This window comes from Macaca mulatta, chromosome X (assembly GCF_049350105.2).
Source record: "Macaca mulatta isolate MMU2019108-1 chromosome X, T2T-MMU8v2.0, whole genome shotgun sequence".
In the NCBI taxonomy this organism is placed as follows: Eukaryota; Metazoa; Chordata; class Mammalia; order Primates; family Cercopithecidae; genus Macaca; species Macaca mulatta.
The window spans coordinates 127,873,660-127,892,866 of NC_133426.1; positions in this window are offsets into that span (position 1 = coordinate 127,873,660).

A 19,207-nucleotide genomic window follows, 5' to 3' on the forward strand; every position below is an offset into this window, starting at 1 on the left:
AGTGCACAAAATCAAGCATCCTAAGATATCCAAGTGGAAGCTGTAAGGCTTCTGGCTTCTGATCTGGCCTCAAAATCATACAGCATCATTTTTCTTATACTCTATTGATCAAAATCAAGCTATAGGACTAGTCTAGGTTCAAGGAATAAGGATTACAAAAGAGTGTGTGTACTGGGAGATATGGTTTATTAATAGGGCGCATCTTTGAAAACTAGCTACCACATACAGATACAGAGAAAATCTGGAAATACTTACCTTATCTTTTAGCAGTGTTTACTCCTTGGGATGGGTAGGATAGAAGAGCAGAAGGTTGGAGTGGCAGGAGGCTTTTGCTTTTTCATAGATGTCAGAAAAGTGGTTTATCAATAACTCTAGCTTATTTGTCATCTTTTTTTCTCATTTCCAATTAACATATAACAAAAACAAGTGCAAGATTCAATTCGCGCACGTGTGTGTGTGTGTGTGTGTGTGTGTGTGTGTGTGTGTAGGTGTGTGTGTGCATGTGTATTTCAGAATATCAACAAATTGGTAATTTCTATATTTTTTTAAACAATCCTAAGGCCTGAAGAAAGAAGGAAAACTTCCTAAAACTAGGAACCTCTCCTTGCCCTCCTCCTCTTCTCTCCCTTTCACACGTACACACACACACAGTTAAATTTCACTCAATTGATGTTACCTGTGTGAAAAAGTAATGCACCATGATCCAGTGGGATTCATTCTAGAAAACCAACTACTTTTTCAATGTTAGGAAATGTATGGCCTATGTCATAATATTAATAGGTTTAAAAGAAGAAAATCATGATTATTTCAATGAATGTTAAAAATAAAACATTTTTATATAAAAGTTCAATGAAATATAATTAAAAACATTTTTATGTAAAATTATAGCTATATATAAAACAACAATACCAAAATATACTTTTTCAAAGTATATCTCTAAAGCAGTGTTCCTCAGAGTACTGTCTATAGATTACTTGCCCTTTTAAAGGCTCAGTGAGAATAGGGTTATGTAACATCTGAGAAGTCCAAAATTTAAATAGTTAATTTAGTTGTTCTATGTTTTCCAAATGTTTTTAACTATGAAAATCTCTCTTTTTGGAAGACATTAGTGTCCAGTCCTATCATGTTTCTCAGAACATGCTAGCAAATGCTGCTCTGGAGGTTTTTCTGTTAGTGTCAGGAAAGTACAAAAAGTATACAATAAATGGTGTTGGAAACAACTAGTTAGCCATTGTGAGAGAAATAAAGTGTATCTCTACTTCACTCCTTACCAGAAAAAAAATAGATAAATTAAATCTAAACAACATCAGAAATCTACCAGGTGAAAAATTAGGTGACCGTTTTAATAATTTTGTGGTGAGGAGAACGTTTGTGAGTCTTATTTCAAAGCCAGAAACTATAAAAAAGAAAATTGAAACAATTATTCACATTCAAAAAGGACACAGGGATGAAACAAGAACAACAAAAAAATTCTGATTTCAAAAACGGAAACTATAGAGAATCGTCATCCCTGCTACTATGACCACTTTATCCTTGAGCTCGTTGAGAAGGCATTGGAGAGTCCAGTGAAAGAGGCTGTTTGTTATCTTTATAACTTATCATCTTGTCCACTGGATTATTAAGAAATTTCTTTGCATAAAGAGGGGAATTTGGGTGATTATTAGTAAAGGACACAGAAATATTCACATTCTTTGCCAATAATAAAATGCCAGTTTACATACTTCACCAGACTTCTTTGTCTATGAATCTTTCAATCTCAGATAATATGCCAAAGTCCCAGACAATATGACCAAACTGTAATCTGCTGATCAAGAATGAATATAAATCCATTTCTTGGATCATCTCTCCTTATAAGCAGAGTGGATAACAATAATGCTGCTAAAGTTACGTCCATGGGGAGAAGTTTCTTTCTTCACTGTTCTTCATGGCCACCATTGAGTAGGACTGAAATGTTAAGGCAATACACTTCAAGAAAGTTCCAGCATATTGTGCAGAGTTACCTAAAAATGAGACTTGATTTTTCTTTCTCTTAAGGAATTGTCCACCGGTTTGGGTAGAAGGAGTGATGGTAGTGTGATAAAGGTAGGCACACTGGCATTGTAAGCCACCTGCTGTTGCTCAAGCAATTTACATGTGCCTTTAAGGCAATCCCTCAAAACCACTTCTACTTGATGATATAATACTTTTTGGGCATATATAATTTGTGAAGAAAACAAAGTTTAAAAGATTTTTTCATTGTCAGGTTTTGAGCCTCTAGCAGGGCCAACCAGTAAGCCAAAATCTGTTTCCATGAAGGAGAATTGATACATACTAGAGAGGTCATAGTTGTGCTTTAAAATTTTAGGAGCTTCTGCTGTGATGTTCTTATAAGGGATTGGACGTTGTACAAAATTTAATACAATCTAATACACTTCAAGAATTGGACGAGCTGTATCACAATGGTCAGTTGGCAAATTGTCTTGCAAGCACTGTAGCCTATAATATCTGGAGATGCTTGTATTATTTTCATCTCTGTCTGAGGCCTTGTAGGCTACTTGATATATGAATTGGAGCAGCATACCCAGGCATAATTTGTGTAAAGTCCCATTGAGTGCTATACCTCTTTCTTAAAGTTTAGGAGAGTAAGGTGCAGGGACTTCTTCATTTTGGAAGGAAAATCACATTATTTACAGTGAAATCACATTACCAAAGCCACTGGATCACCAGTAACTTTACCTATGCTTTAGACTCCCTAATTTTCATGAGATTTATTCCACATTCTGATAACCACATATCTGATGAAGACGTCTAAGATAATTGCTACTACTTCCTGCTCACTTGGTCCTGTTATGCTGGCTTTATTAGTATCAACCAGTGTACTGTTCTGTGGGATGATAAAATGATCACTGTTCATGTAGGCAAAATTATGGCACAAATCTGTAGAGTTGATATACTTCTGTGACAAGATGGTAAATGTTTAGTGCTATGCCTACCAAGTGAAAGCTAACTTTTTTTGTTCAGTTATTGGGATAGGGGAAAAAGTATTTACCAGTTCTATAGCTTTATACCAGGTGTTGGAAATTATATTGATTTGCTCCAGAAAACTGACTAGTCTACAACTGTGGTTGCAGTTGGAGTCATCGCCTAATTGAGCTTAAAATAATTCATTGTTTTGCTCCAAGATGGCTTTATCTTGTACATAGGTCAAACTGGTAATTTACTTGAAGATAGAAAAGGATGCACATATTTTAAATATTTGATGGTTCCATTAACAGCTTTGATTTCCTTAAGTAGTTTTTTAAATTTTAGCAGGACAGGGAACCCAGGGGCTTTCCAAGGACCCCTCACCCCTTGAGTCAGGGAGCCAAATAAGGATTCTGCTTGTTGTGGAGTATGTCCATTCAGTAAATGGAATGGTAACCACAAGATGGTTTGGAGAATCACTGGAATATAAAAGTCTTATCTATAAACTGAGCCTGTAAGTTTCTTTTTTGACAAGAGGACTACAGTAGTGTTCTGAGTTCTCAGATATTAACTTTATTTCACAATTCCTGAAAGGTGTGAGAATTTGCTTTCCTTGGGGCACAGGAACACTGATAGTGGCACAAGTCCTAGTGATTTTATAACAAAGACTTTCCTCAAGGATTCCCTGTCTCCCTTTCATTCAAAGATGATGACTTTATTAACTTGCTTTAGGTATGAGACCTGAATGTGGGGCTTTGACCCGTAATTATGATGGTTCAAGTTAGAATCTTAAACCAGAGTTAGAATTGTATTCAGTTTTACCAGTCAAATAAGACATTAGTGGGCATCCCATCTGTTTGTCATAGGTACTGAATAATTAGTTTTCCTCTACCAAAGACCATTAAGGGTCAAATCAATATGATTAAAATTTTAACCTTGTTCATTTCATTAACCTTGCATACATTGCCTCTAGTTTTCAGGTACTGCTTTTCGGCATCGGCCACTTAAGATAGCATTACCCTTGTTGATATTAAGAGCCATTTTAAGTTGCAGCATCTGCTCCCTTCATCTTCAGGTGAAGGAGGACACCCACCATAGCACTTTATAAAGATGCTGGTGCACCCTTCATCAGTGGATATCTCAATGTCATGAGGAAGAAAGAGTCTTCTGGATCCTCTCATAGGATAGTTAAAAGGTAGGTTAGTATGTCTCACATGATAATTCTATTCTAATGCTCCTACTTCTCTGAAAATTTGCGGTTTTTTCCAAATTATAGATAGGAATTTCTCACATCTTAACTTCATTTAGAGTAGGCCTATATTGAGTTTAGTCAACCAACCAAGCAAAAAGAAATATGGCTCTTTAAATTAGCACTTGCCACCCAGAATCTCTGTTAAGTGCATTCATATCTATAATATAAATTTATCTTGTTTAAAATTTTGTTCTCTTTCTGATCTCTCATCCTCAGAATATATTTTCATACCTATTCACCAGAAATTTGTTGCAATAACCAAGAGTCTTGAAATTATTTTGATATGTAATATTTTCAATTCAAGGTGTAACCTTGAAGTTTGTCCCTTTGAACTTTCTGCCATCTAACTCAACTTACTGGTCTCAGCGGCCTTAAGGGCTCTTAACAGGAAGGAAATAGGAAGAACTGACATTCACTTTCTTCTTTTTTTTCTATTAAAAAAATTTTTTTATTATTATTATACTTTAATTTCTAGGGTACATGTGCACAATGTGCAGGTTTGTTACATATGTATACCTGTGCCATGTTGGTGGGCTGCACCCATCAGCTCATCAGCACCCATCAACTTGTCATTTACATCAGGTATCACTCCCAATGCAATCCCTTCCCCCTTCCCCCTCCCCACAATAGGACCCGGTGTGTGATGTTCCCCTTCCTGAGTCCAAGTGATCTCATTGTTCAGTTCCCACCTATGAGTGAGAACATGCGGTGTTTGGTTTTCTGTTCTTGCGATAGTTTGCTGAGAATGATGGTTTCCAGCGGCATCCATGTCCCTACAAAGGACACAAACTCATCCTTTTTTATGGCTGCATAGTATTCCATGGTGTATATGTGCCACATTTTCTTAATCCAGTCTGTCACTGATGGACATTTGGGTTGATTCCAAGTCTTTGCTATTGTGAATAGTGCCGCAATGAACATACATGTGCATGTATCTTTATAGCAGCATGACTTATAATCCTTTGGGTATATACCCAGTAATGGGATGGCTGGGTCATATGGTACATCTAGTTCTAGATCCTTGAGGAATCGCCATACTGTTTTCCATAATGGTTGAACTAGTTTACAATCCCACCAACAGTGTAAAAGTGTTCCTATTTCTCCACATCCTCTCCAGCACCTGTTGTTTCCTGACTTTTTAATGATTGCCATTCTAACTGGTGTGAGATGGTATCTCATTGTGGTTTTCATTTGCATTTCTCTCATGGCCAGTGATGATGAGCATTTTTTCATGTGTCTGTTGGCTGTATGCATGTCTTCTTTTGAGAAATGTCTGTTCATATCCTTTGCCCACTTTTTGATGGGGTTGTTTGTTTTTTTCTTGTAAATTTGTTAGAGTTCTTTGTAGGTTCTGGATATTAGCCCTTTGTCAGATGAGTAGATTGCAAAAATTTTCTCCCATTCTGTAGGTTTCCTGTTCACTCTGATGGTAGTTTCTTTTGCTGTGCAGAAGCTCTTTAGTTTAATGAGATCCCATTTGTCAATTTTGGCTTTTGTTGCCATTGCTTTTGGTGTTTTAGACATGAAGTCCTTGCCCATGCCTATGTCCTGAATGATATTACCTAGGTTTTCCTCTAGGGTTTTTATGGTATTAGGTCTAACATTTAAGTCTCTAATCCATCTTGAATTAATTTTCATATAAGGAGTAAGGAAAGGATCCAGTTTCAGCTTTCTACTTATGGCTAGCCAATTTTCCCAGCACCATTTATTAAATAGGGAATCCTTTCCCCATTTCTTGTTTCTCTCAGGTTTGTCAAAGATCAGATGGCTGTAGATGTGTGGTATTATTTCTGAGGACTCTGTTCTGTTCCATTGGTCTATATCTCTGTTTTGGTACCAGTACCATGCTGTTTTGGTTACTGTAGCCTTGTAGTATAGTTTGAAGTCAGGTAACGTGATGCCTCCAGCTTTGTTCTTTTGACTCAGGATTGTCTTGGCAATGCTGGCTCTTTCTTGGTTCCATATGAACTTTAAAGCAGTTTTTTCCAATTCTGTGAAGAAACTCATTGGTAGCTTGATGGGGATGGCATTGAATCTATAAATTACCTTGGGCAGTATGGCCATTTTCACAATATTGATTCTTCCTATCCATGAGCATGGTATGTTCTTCCATTTGTTTGTGTCCTCTTTGATTTCACTGAGAAGTGGTTTGTACTTCTCCTTGAAGAGGTCCTTTACATCCCTTGTAAGTTGGATTCCTAGGTATTTTATTCTCTTTGAAGCAATTGTGAATGGAAGTTCATTCATGATTTGGCTCTCTGTTTGTCTGTTACTGGTGTATAAGAATGCTTGTGATTTTTGCACATTGATGTTGTATCCTGAGACTTTGCTGAAGTTATTTATCAGCTTAAGGAGATTTTGGGCTAAGATGATGGAGTTTTCTAAATATACAATCATGTCATCTGCAAACAGGGACAACTTGACTTCTTCTTTTCCAAGCTCAATACCCTTGATTTCTTTCTCTTGCCTGATTGCCCTAGCCAGAACTTCCAACACTATGTTGAATAGGAGTGGTGAGAGAGGGCACCCCTGTCTTGTGCCAGTTTTCAAAGGGAATGCTTTCAGTTTTTTCCCATTCAGTATGATATTGGCTGTGGGTTTGTCATAAATAGCTCTTATTATTTTGAGATACGTTCCATCAGTACCTAGTTTATTGAGAGTTTTTAGCATGAAGGGCTGTTGAATTTTTTCAAAGGCCTTTTCTGCATCTATTGAGATAATCATGTGGTTTTTGTCCTTGGTTCTGTTTATATGCTGGATTACGTTTATTGATTTGCATATGTTGAACCAGCCTTGCATCCCAGGGATGAAGCCCAGTTGATCATGGTGGATAAGCTTTTTGATGTGCTGCTGGATTCGTTTTGCCAGTATTTTATTGAGGATTTTTGCATCGATGTTCATCAGGGATATTTGTCTAAAATTCTCTCTCTTTTTGTTTTTTTTTTGTTGTGTCTCTGCCAGGCTTTGGTATCAGGATGATGTTGGCCTCATAAAATGAGTTAGGGAGGATTCCCTCTTTTTCTATTGATTGGAATAGTTTCAAAAAGAATGGTACCAGCTCCTCCTTGTACCTCTGGTAGAATTCGGCTGTGAATCCATCTGGTCATGGAGTTTTTTTGGTTGGTAGGCTATTAATTATTGCCTCAATTTCAGAGCCTGCTATTGGTCTATTCAGGGATTCAACTTTTTCCTGGTTTAGTCTTGGGAGAGTGTAAGTGTCCTGGAAATTATCCATTTATTCCATGTTTTCTTGTTTATTTGCATAGAGGTGTTTATAGTATTCTCTGATGGTAGTTTGTATTTCTGTGGGGTCGGTGGTGATATCCCCTTTATCATTTTTTATTGCGTCAATTTGATTCTTCTCTCTTTTCTTCTTTATTAGTCTTGCTAGCGGTCTATCAATTTTGTTAGAAAAATTTGAAAATATCAATTTTGATCTTTTCAAAAAGCCAGCTCCTGGATTCATTGATTTTTTAGAGGGTTTTTTGTGTCTCTATCTCCTTCAGTTTTGCTCTGATCTTAGTTATTTCTTGCCTTCTGCTAGCTTTTGACTGTGTTTGCTCTTGCTTCTCTAGTTCTTTTAATTGTGATGTTAGAATGTCAATTTTAGATCTTTCCAGCTTTCTCTTGTGGACATTTAGTGCTATAAATTTCCCTCTACACGCTGCTTTAAATGTGTCCCAGAGATTCTGGTATGTTGTATCTTTGTTCTCATTGGATTCAAAGAACATCTTTATTTCTGCCTTCATTTCATTATGTGCCCAGTAGTCATTCAGGAGTAGGTTGTTCAGTTTCCATGTATTTGAGTGGTTTTGATTGAGTTTCTTAGTCCTGAGTTCTAGTTTGATTTACTGTGGTCTGAGAGACAGTTTGTTATAATTTCTGTTCTTGTACATTTGCTGAGGAGTGCTTTACTTCCAATTATGTGGTCAATTTTGGAATAAGTGCGATGTGGTGCTGAGAAGAATGTATATTCTGTTGATTTGGCGTGGAGAGTTCTATAGATGTCTATTAGGTCCGCTTGGTGCAGAGTTGAGTTCAATTCCTGGATATCTTTGTTAACTTTCTGTTTCGTTGATCTGTCTAATGTTGACAGTGGGGTGTTGAATTCTCCCATTACTATTGTATGGGAGTCTAAGTCTCTTTGTAAGTCTCTAAGGACTTGCTTTATGAATCTGGGTGCTCTGTATTGGGTGCATATGTATTTAGGATAATTAGCTCTTCCTGTTGAATTGATCCTTTTACCATTATGTAATGGCCTTCTTTGTCTCTATTGATCTTTGATGGTTTAAAGTCTGTTTTATCAGAGACTAGGATTGCAACCGCTGCTTTTTTTTGTTCTCCATTTGCTTGGTAGATCTTTCTCCATCCCTTTATTTTGAACCTATGTGTGTCTCTGCAAGTGAGATGGGTCTCCTGAATACAGCAAACTGATGGGTCTTGACTCTTTATCCAATTTGCCAGTCTGTGTCTTTTAATTGGAGCATTTAGTCCATTTACATTTAAGGTTAATATTGTTATGTGTGAACTTGATCTTGTCATTATGATATTAGCTGGTTATTTTGCTCGTTAGTTGGTGCAGTTTCTTCCTAGCCTAAATGGTCTTTACATTTTGGCATGTTTTTGCAATGGCTGGTACCAGTTGTTCCTTTCCATGTTTAGTGCTTCCTTCAGGGTCTGTTGTAGGGCAGGCCTGGTGATGACAAAATCTCTAAGCATTTGCTTGTCTGTAAGGATTTTATTTCTCCTTCACTTATGAAACTTAGTTTGACTGAATATGAAATTCTTGGTTGAAAACTGTTTTGTTTAAGAATGTTGACTATTGGCCCCCACTCTCTTCTGGCTTGTAGAGTTTCTGCCGAGAGATTTGCTGTTAGTCTGATGGGCTTCACTGTGTGGGTAACCCGACCTTTCTCTCTGGCTGCCCTTAACAGTTTTTCCTTCATTTTAACTTTGGTGAATCTGACAATTTTGTGTCTTGGAGTTGCTCTTCTCGAGGAGTATCTTTGTGGCGTTCTCTGTATTTCCTGAATTTGAATGTTGGCCTGCCTTACTAGGTTGGGGAAGTTCTCCTGGATGATATCCTGCAGAGTGTTTTCCATCTTGGTTCCATTTTCCTCCTCACTTTCAGGCACCCCAATCGGAGGTAGATCTGGTCTTTTCACATAATCCCATACTTCTTGAAGGCTTTGTTCATTTCTTTTTCCTCTTTTTTCTTTAGACTTCTCTTCTTGCTTCATTTCATTCATTTGATCCTCAATCGCTGATACTCTTTCTTCCAGTTGATCGAGTCGGTTACTGAAGCTTGTGCATTTGTCACGTATTTCTCGTGTCACTTTCTATTTAACTGCCTCAGTATTCATTACTTGGTCTTCAGGTAAGTTGATTAGAGGATTAGAGTAAGAGTTGGTTCTTTTAGCAAGGGAATTTAGTGGTATCTGGAGGTCAAAGTTTATCTCAATCCTCTTATGTGCTCTCTCAGTGATGTTTTGAGGCCAAGGGTTTCTGAGTCATCTTAATAATTTTATTTGTTCTTGCATACTCATGATTACTCATGCTAGATGATGGAGCAGGTAAATTACTCAATCTTAGTGGATTAATAAAATACATATTTTTTCTAACATCACATTTATGTATAACTCTTTTCCAGTTAGTGACATAAGGACCTGAGCTTATTGTATTGTGGAGCTCTGTCATCTCAAATGTTTTTCATCCGTATTCACATGGATATGGGAGAGAGTCACCTGAGGATGCCAGAGATTTTTGGAATCAGCCTTGGAATTATATATATTAGTTCAGTCCACATTACATTGGTCAGGAATAGTCATGTGGCCCCACCAAGATACAGGGGAGGCTCCGTTTCCAGGAAGATACAATGAAATTGGCGAATGCCTGTGTTAGTCTCTTCCACAGTCTGCTTTTCTGGTCACCAAATATCAATTTCATGTTTCTTCCCAAACCTAGAATACACTCATCTGTCAGCAAGGGGAACAACCCATAGTTGCGACTCAAATCAATAGTGTATCAAATTCAAAGACCAAGATCTCTGAATGATAAGCAGTATTCACTAGTGCTTGTCCCTGAACTGAAATACAGGTTACTTGCTTACCCCTCCACACTCTGTATCCAGTGGCAGAGCAGGGATGTAATAATTTCAGTAAACTTTCTTATTACAAAAGGGGAAAATGGGAGACATGCAATAGTCAATGGTGCGTAAAAATTCTCAAATCCTGCTAACCAGACAGTCAAAGGTTCCCATTGTATTTTTTAGGGATGTTAAGGCTGAGCTTCTCTAAAAAACAGCCCTAAAATTTCAGCAGCTTAACCTAATTTAAAGTTTTATCTGGACTCATAGAATAGAATGAGTTAGCAAGAATCTCTTCTTTCTTGATTTTTTGGAATAGTTTGAGAACTGGTGTTAGTTCTTCTTTATCAATATGTTAGAATTCAGCAGAAAAGCCACCCAGTCCTGGGCTTCTCTTTGTTGGGAGACTTTTTGTTATTAATTCGGTCTCATTATTTGTTATGAGTCTGTTGAGGTTTTCTATTTCTTCCTAATTCAATCTTGCTAGGTTGTATGTTTTCAGGAATTCCAGTTTGTTAGTATGTAGTTTTTCATAATAGTCTGTGATAATCCTTTGTATTTCTGTGATATTAACTATAATGTCTCCTTGTTTATTTCTAATTTTGTTTATTTGGTTCCTTTCTCTTTTTTTTTCTTGGTTTAACAACTTCATTCTTTTATATGTGGCTATTTAGTTGTCCCAACACAATTCGTTTTATTTTTTTAAAAAAAACTAGTTTTCCCATTGAATTTTCTTGGCAAACTTGTCAAAAATCAATTGATTCTAAATCTAAAGTTTTGTTCCTAAACTCTCAAATTTTTTTTATTGTTGTGCATTTCTATATATCTATATATGCTAGTTCCACAATGTTTTGATTACTATAGCTCTGTAGTGAAATTTGAAATCAGAAGTTTGAGTTCTTAATTTTGTTCTTCTTTTTCAAGATTATTTATATTATTCTGGGTCCCTTGCAATTCCATATTAATTTTGAGATCAGCTTGCCAATTTTTGCAAAAATGCAATTTGGGATTTTGGTAAGGATTTAGTGAACCTAGACATCAGTGTGGAGTGTATTACCATGAATTCATTACTATGTGGTCATAGAGAATGACTCTTTCTGAACCTCTGTTATCTGTAAAATGGAGATGATAAAAATTCTCTTAAATAATTTTAGTAATATTAAAACGATGAAATGAAATATATAGTTAAGTTATTTTGTAAACTATAAAATGCTATGTAACTTTAATTTGATTTAACTTAATTTAATTATAATTATAAAATGAAGTACAAAGATAATTTTTCTTATCTAATTTTGGAGCTCATGTAGGCCATCTCTCCTTTCCATTTTTCTATTCTTTCATTAGCCAACAGTATCATGACCAGCATCATTAATTAATGAAATTTATTGAAACCTACTGTGTACCAGACTTTGTACTATCCACTGACAATATCCACTGAATCCTTATGGGGTGCACAGCAGTCAATTAATTTATAAATTTATTGAGACAAAATGGAATATTATTTTCATGAAGGTAGGAACTCAGTGAAGAAAGTTTAAGCACAAAGTATAAATAACCATGAATTATAATTTTTCTAAAAAGTATCAAGTAAGAATTTAGTATTATTCACACATGAACACATCTTCTTGCATAGATAGATAATCATAATTAGCATACACCAGTAAGCAATGGCTTGGTTTCTGATCTTAGTGGAATGGGGAAAAGTTTCAGTTTTGGTGATAGAATGCCTCTAACAAGTTTTATTCTTGAGAGGACTTTGTTCAAGTACATGACTTCTGATTAGGTATCTCTGTTTGCGTCATAGATTCTAGATCAGCTGACATCTGTTGACGATAATGTGTGGTAGGTTTGGGACATATTTGATCTTGGGATGAGGATAATTTAATCAAGAAATGTCCTACAAGATCAGTTCTACTTTTGCTGAGGTGAAAACAAAACAAAACAAAACAAAACCCTGATTATCTACTGATTTTGGAGAAATAAAGCCCCTTTTGGTTGATTGATGCTCTAGAGACCCAGGAATTTTGACATTCTGATGAACCTCACAAGGCCATTTATGATTTTGTTAAGAGATTGAAAGCTAATTGGACTAGGTGGCTTCCTGCAAGCTCACTTTAATATTTTAGTTACTAAAAGTTTAGCTAAACACTTTTTTTCCCCAAGATGGCAGATTGGAGGCATTGTTAGCATTCCTCTCCCACTTGGAAAGACAAAATTGTGTGTAGAGATTCACACCGTGGACTTTTGTCTAAAAAGCAATTAAGGGACCTGACAGGATAACTGAAAGAAACCACAGACCCTTTGAAAGAAGTGGCAGGCTGCAGTCCATACCATGAGCCCAGTGGGAATACTGTAAGACCCCAGAGTGTGAGAGGGGGATAATCTGCCTCCAAAATGTACATTTTTACTGGGGAACCTGGCCATCTAGGCCATGGGGGAAGGCCTTAACCCTTCCCAGCACTGCAACTGATTTGGGGAGCATTGGGGAATACAGAAGTAGGAGCAGCAGTGGGAAGAGCTTTCCATGCATTTCCAGTCTCCAGCATTGACAGAGGGAAACCATTCCTGATCCTACCTCACAGAGGACTTCACAGAAGTCTGCCAGCAAACTCAGGCTGTGGTCGCATGTTGAGAGAAGATCCCAAGTGAAATTCACAATATCATCTTAAGTGGGGATGAATTCCCCTTGCCAGGACTGTGGGGAGAATGAGAAGTATGCTATAGCCATAAGTGCAGAACCTGGTGTCCCTGGCTTTGCAGACTGACTGGGAGGGGCATGGTTTAAAGGCTGTGGTGTCTGTCTCTGTAGAGAAGGTTTATGTCCTGGGACAGTTTTGAGTTCTGAGTTCAGACTGCCTGGAACTTAGTGAGCTGTTGCTAGTGAAACACTGCAGGTGTGTGATATTCCTTGCCAAGTGCATGGAAGCTGGGCAGGATTTACAGATGCCTGCTACTCCCCACTTTCTGTGTGAACTCTTCTGTGCAACAGAGGCAGCTGTGCTCCTTCCTGGATCATTACTCCAACAGCCAGAGAACTAACCCTACCCCACCCCCCGAAACCCCACTGAGGCCTCTGCTTGCCCTGCATATGGAAATCCAGAGTGTGGACCTGCCTGACCCAGCCCCCAAATGGCTTTTCCCATCTACCATTCCTGGTAACTAAACACAAAAGACAGAAACTTTTGGGATCCCTATGGCCACACCCATTGCCTGAGAATCAGAGTAACTCCCCTGAGTAATATAAGGCAAGCACAAATCCCACTGCTGCTACCACTGTAGCTGGTGCTGTTTTTCAAGTGCCACCTCCTGGCTGTAAGCCTACTGATAATGTCTGTTACAGTATCTCCAGGTAGAATAACACAAAACCCAGGAAGGAGAAAATTTGTCCATGATCTCAGCTATCACCATTGCCTGCAGCACCTAGGCTAATAAGAGGTCTTGAGTCTGTCCACGTGACCAGTCCATTACTATTACAACTGGCATTTGAGAAAGGCAACATGGTAAGGCTATTTATAACCAAGGAATCTCACAGAGTCCATGTAATTCTCCTGTCACTCCCATCAGAGCTGGTGCTGGTACCTGCTACTGGGAGACTTGAGGAAAGGTCACATCTCTGGGTTCCTTGTAGACATTCCTCAGTACCAGCCTGGAGTGTGGCAGCCCCACCAGGTGACTAGACCCAGAGGAGCAGCAGCATTCACAGTAGTGTTACTTTCAGAGATTCTGACTCCTCAGGGAAGGGGCAATGTAGGACATCAAGGGAACACCCGCTGGGACAAAAGAATCTGGACAACAGGCCTGAGTCTCAGAACTTTTTTTTTATTTCCATTAACTGTATTTTATTTTGAAGAACAATTGGTTCCTAGAAAACTAACAGGGGAAAGATAATATTATATAGGGGAAAAGGAAAGAGTGTCAATTTAGGACATAGAGAACCTTGGGTTTGGATGCCAGCCACTACTCACTGGGGGAGAAGTTGTGTTGGGGAAGCTTAGCCAAAATGCCATCTTTGTGAGCCTGTTTCTCTTCATGTAAAAAGACAATAGATACAAAGAATCTGCAGAGCGCTTATAAATAAGAGAGATTATTTAGGTAAAGCACATAGGATGCAGTCTAATACAAAGCAGGTATTCAACAAAGAGTAGCTACTAATATTTTAAGACTACACTTAAGAACATTATGCTTTTAATAACACACCTAAAACTTACATGACATACTTTTGAGAAAAGATGAATAATAGTGAAAGCAGCTTACCAAATATGAACCCACAGCAACCTATATTATTTTCCTACTTCTCCCAAGCCTCAGAACTTACTGTTGGTGGGAAATTTCTTTCATCAGAGGCACAGATGTATTGCTGGGCTCAGCAGGAACAATCTGCAGCTCCACAATAACAGAGAGGCAGCCCTGGTGCTCATGAAGGGTCTTGTAGAAGGGGTTGTCTTTTTCTCCCTCATCCACCACTGCAGACACAGTGGGGACTTCTCCCATGGAGGTCAGCATTGGTGCCCCAACAGACAGCCTTTTGGAAGCACTTCAGGGTGACTGCATCCCCACAGAAATAGTGCCCTTCAGGTTCAGGCTTGCATGAAGAGTAGAGTCACAATTCCTCTCTACTTGGAACATCAACATTATTGCAGATGAGAAGTGCCTCTCTGATCTGAATAGCCAGAAAACTGGGTCAGGAGTGTGACTGGGAGGTTGATTGCTTTCCTGCTGTCCTGTCAGGTGAGCTGAGGTGGCTCCCATCCTTCACTCTGATCATACATCAGTGATTTCACTGAGAGTTCTCCCAGCTACCTCTATCAAGTCTGAGACCTCTACACACCAATGGGTATTGCATTTACACACCTGCTTTAGCCACAGCCAATTTCTACCTAGGGACACCTCACCTACTGTACTGAAGCTTAAACTATTCAGCCCAGTAAATAAAATACCGGGGAAAATAAATAAATTAATTGATCAATTAATTAATGCACACCATGAGGGAACAAGATAATCCTTAAGATTATCTTGAATAATCTTTCCTATTAAATAACCTTTCCTATTAAATAACCTCTCCTGTTAAAACACCGTAGGAGACAGTGAACTTGCTCACACGGTGAGCACATTGCTACTACAACCAGCATCTCAGAAAGCCGTAATAAAAAGATTCTCTATAAGCAAGGAACTCATACAGATTCTTTACCTCTGAAAGCATCAAGAGCTGAATTAGATTACAATAAACTATAAACATTAAAGTCATATTCTTAAGTGGGAAAAAGAGAATTTTTAAAAAAACAGTTAAATCAAAAATAAATTCAATAATAATTAGAAGAAGTAGTCTACCCAAATGAGAAAGAATCAGAAAAGTAATTCTGGCAATATGACAAAACAGAGTTCTGTGACACCTCCATCAATGTATCCATACCAAGATAAAATCCTTGAAATACCACATAAAGAATTAAAAAGATTGATTATTAAGCTACTAAAAGAGGTACAAGAAAAATGTGGAAATCAACAAAAAGAAAAAACAATTCAGGATATAAATGAAAAATTTTCCAGAAATAGATATTTTAATGAAAAACCAATCAGAACTTCTGAAAATGAAAGACACATTTAGAGAATTACAAAATGCAGTAGAAACTTTTAACAATAGACTAGACCAAGTAGAAAAAATAATTTCAGAGCTCAAAGACAAGACATTAGAATTAACCCAATCAGACTAAAATAAGGGGAAAAAAGAAAGGAACAAAGTATCCAAGTAATATGGGATTATGTACAATGACCAAACCTAAGACACATAAGTGTACCTGAAGGAGAAGAGAAAGGAAAATCTTTGGAAAACATATGTGAGGGAATAATTGAAGAAAGCATCACTGTCTTGCTAGAGATTTAGATAACCAAATAAAAGAATCTCAAGGAACTCCTGGGAGATTCACTGCAATAATGACATCACCAAGACATATAGTCACCAACCTATCTAAAGGTAACATGAAGAAAAGAATTCTAAGAGAGACAAAAGCATCAGATAACCTATAAAGGAAAACCTATCAGACTAACAGCAGACTTCTAAGCACAAACTTTACAAGCCAAAAGGGATAGGGGTCCTATCTTTAGCCTGCTTGAACAGAATAACTATCAGCCAAGAATTTTGTATCCAGCAAAACTAAGTTTCCTAAATTAAAGAGAAATAAAGTCATTTTTAGACAAATGCTGAGGTAATTTGTCTCTACTAGACCAGTCCTACAAGAAATGCTAAAAGGAGTTCTAAACCTTTAACTAAAGGTCAGTATGCACCACAGTAAAACCTCTTGAAAGCATAAAACTCACAGGGCCTATGAAACAATAAGTGAACATAAAAAAAAAAAATATCTAGGTAACAGTCAACATGATGACTGAAACTGTACCTCACACCTCAATAGTAACACTGAACCTCTGAAAGCACCAAGAACCAAATTAGATGGCCTAAATGCTCCACATAAGAAATACAGATTGATAGAATGAATTTTAAAAATTGCAAACCAAATACCTGCTGTCTTCAAGAAAATCACCTAACATGTAATGATTTGTTGAAACTCAAGTAAAAGGGGGATAAAATAATATCCCATGCAAATGGAAACCAAAAGCAAGCAAGAGGAGCTATTCTTATATTAGATAAAACATACTTTAAAGCAGCAATAGTAAAAAAAAAGACAAAGAAGGTCATTATATAGTGATAAAAAGTTAATCCAACAGGGAGATATTACAATCCTAAATATATATGTACCTAACTCTGGAGCTCCCAGATTCCTAAAGGAATTACTACTAGACCCAAGAAATGAGATAGACAGCAACACAATAATAGTGGGGGACAGCAACACAATAATAGTGGGGGATTCAACACTCCTCTAACAGCAGTAGACAGATCATTGATATAGAAAGTATACAAAAATGGACTAAAACTTCACTCTAGAACAAATGGACCTAACATATATTAACAGAATATTCAACCCAAGAACTACAGAATATACATTCTTCTCATTAGCACATGAAACGTTCTTCAAGATAGACCATATGATAGGCCACAAAACAAGACTCAATACATTTTTAAAAATTTAAATCATACCAAGTATATTCTAAGACCACAATACACTAAAACTAGAAATCAAATCCCAAAGGGCACCTCAAAATGATATAAATACATGCATATTGACCAATGTAGTTCTGAATGGTCTTTGGTTTAATACTGAAATCAAGATGGAAAGTTAAAAAATATTTGAAGTGAGTGCTAATAGTGACAAAAGTTATCAAAACCTCTGGGATACGGCAAAAGCAGTGCTAATAGGAAAGTTTATAGTACGAAATTCCTACATTAAAAAACTTGAAAAATTACAAATTGACAACCTAACATCATATCTCAAGGAACTAGAGAAATAAAAACAATCCCAAAGCTAGCAGAAGAAAAGAAATTGAAAATATCAGAGCAGACCTAAATGAATTTGAAATGAAAAACAGTACAAAAGATCAATAAAACAAAAAGTTGATTCTTTGGAAAGATAAACAAATGGATAGACCATTACCTAGATTAACCAAGAAAGACAGAGGATTCAAATACATTATAGCCAACACCACAAAAATACAAAAGGTCATTGGAGACAACTATGAACCCCTCTATGCACACGAACTAGAAAATCTAGCAGAAATGGATAAATTCCTGGAAACATAAAACCCTCCTAGATTAAATCAAGAAGAAATAGAAACCCTGAACAGATCACTAACAAGCAGTGGGATTGAATTAGTAATAAAAAATGTTGTCAACAAAAGAGCCGAGAGCCAGATGGATTCACCATGGAATTCTACCAGACATTCAAAGAATCGTTGGTACCAACCCTACTGAAATTATTCCAAAAGATTGAGAAAGAGGGAATATCCCCCAACTCATTCTATGCAGCCAGTATCACCTCCATACCCAAAGCAGGAAAGGGCATAACAACAATAAAAATAGTACAGAACAGTAACCTCCTTGATCAACATAGATGCAAAAATCCTCTACAAAATACAAGCAAATAGAATCAAACAGCACATCAAAAAGGTAATTCGCCATTGTCAAATAAATGTCTATCCAGGGATGTAGGGATGTTTTAACATACATGTAGAGGACTACGTGCTGACAAACAGGGTGTTCCCGATAAGTTCTGCTCTCACAAATGAAGCAGGGCGTTCCCCGTAAGTCCTGCTTTTGCAAACAAAGCAGGGCGTTCCTTCCCTGTTTACAGGGAGGACAAAGGAGCCAGCTGCTAACAGCAGACCCTGGGGGCTTGTTTATGAGTAAACATCTTGAAAATCCAGAAAGTCAGGGAAAGGTCAGAAAAACAACAATGCGTCTTGTAACTTGGCAACATTCCACAAACGACTGTATAAAATAAAGCAGAGCGTGCCATTTGAGGCGGCTGCCATGTTTGTCTTGTCTTGTGTTGTCTTGTGTGTTCATTCCTTTGTTTAGGAAACACACGGACCCCAACACATACACAAGTCAATAAATGTACTACATCACATAAACAGAATTTTAAAGAAACTATATGATCATCTCAATAGATGCAAAAAAATTATTTGATAAAATCCAGCTTCCCTTTATGAAAGCCATTAATAAACTAGGCATAGAAGGGATATACCTCAAAATGACACCTCAAAACTTATGAAAGACATATGTGACAAACCCATAGCCATCATCAGACTGAGTGGGGGAAACGTTGAAAGCACTCCTCCTGAGAATTGGAATAAGACAAGGATGCCCACTTTCACCACTTCTGTTCAGTATAGTACTGGAAGTTGTAGCCAGAAAAAACAGTCAAGAAAAAGAAATAAAGGTCATCCAAACTGGAAAAGAGAAACTCAAACTACCACTGTTTGCCAATGATTGTATACATTAAAAACCCCAAAGACTCATCCAAAAGACTACCAGATTT